Here is a 237-nt window from a genome sequence, read left to right on the forward strand (position 1 = left end):
TTAATACTTATTAATATATATAATACATAGTTATTAATACTTTGGCCTTTCCACGATCAGTTTCATCATCCGAACTCTCTCCACCTGAGGAACCAGAATTATCTGGATTTGGAATGGCAACCAATTCGTCCTCATGTTGAATGTGAAATTACATTCAATAGTTTATTTGTGATATAATTCAAGTTTATACAAAAGTATAGCGAATTATAACTCAAACGGTGTCAACCCCTTTTTGGT

This window comes from Odontomachus brunneus, unplaced genomic scaffold (assembly GCF_010583005.1).
Source record: "Odontomachus brunneus isolate Ranch 3 - 2012 unplaced genomic scaffold, Obru_v1 Obru_scaffold_198, whole genome shotgun sequence".
NCBI classification, from domain to species: Eukaryota; Metazoa; Arthropoda; class Insecta; order Hymenoptera; family Formicidae; genus Odontomachus; species Odontomachus brunneus.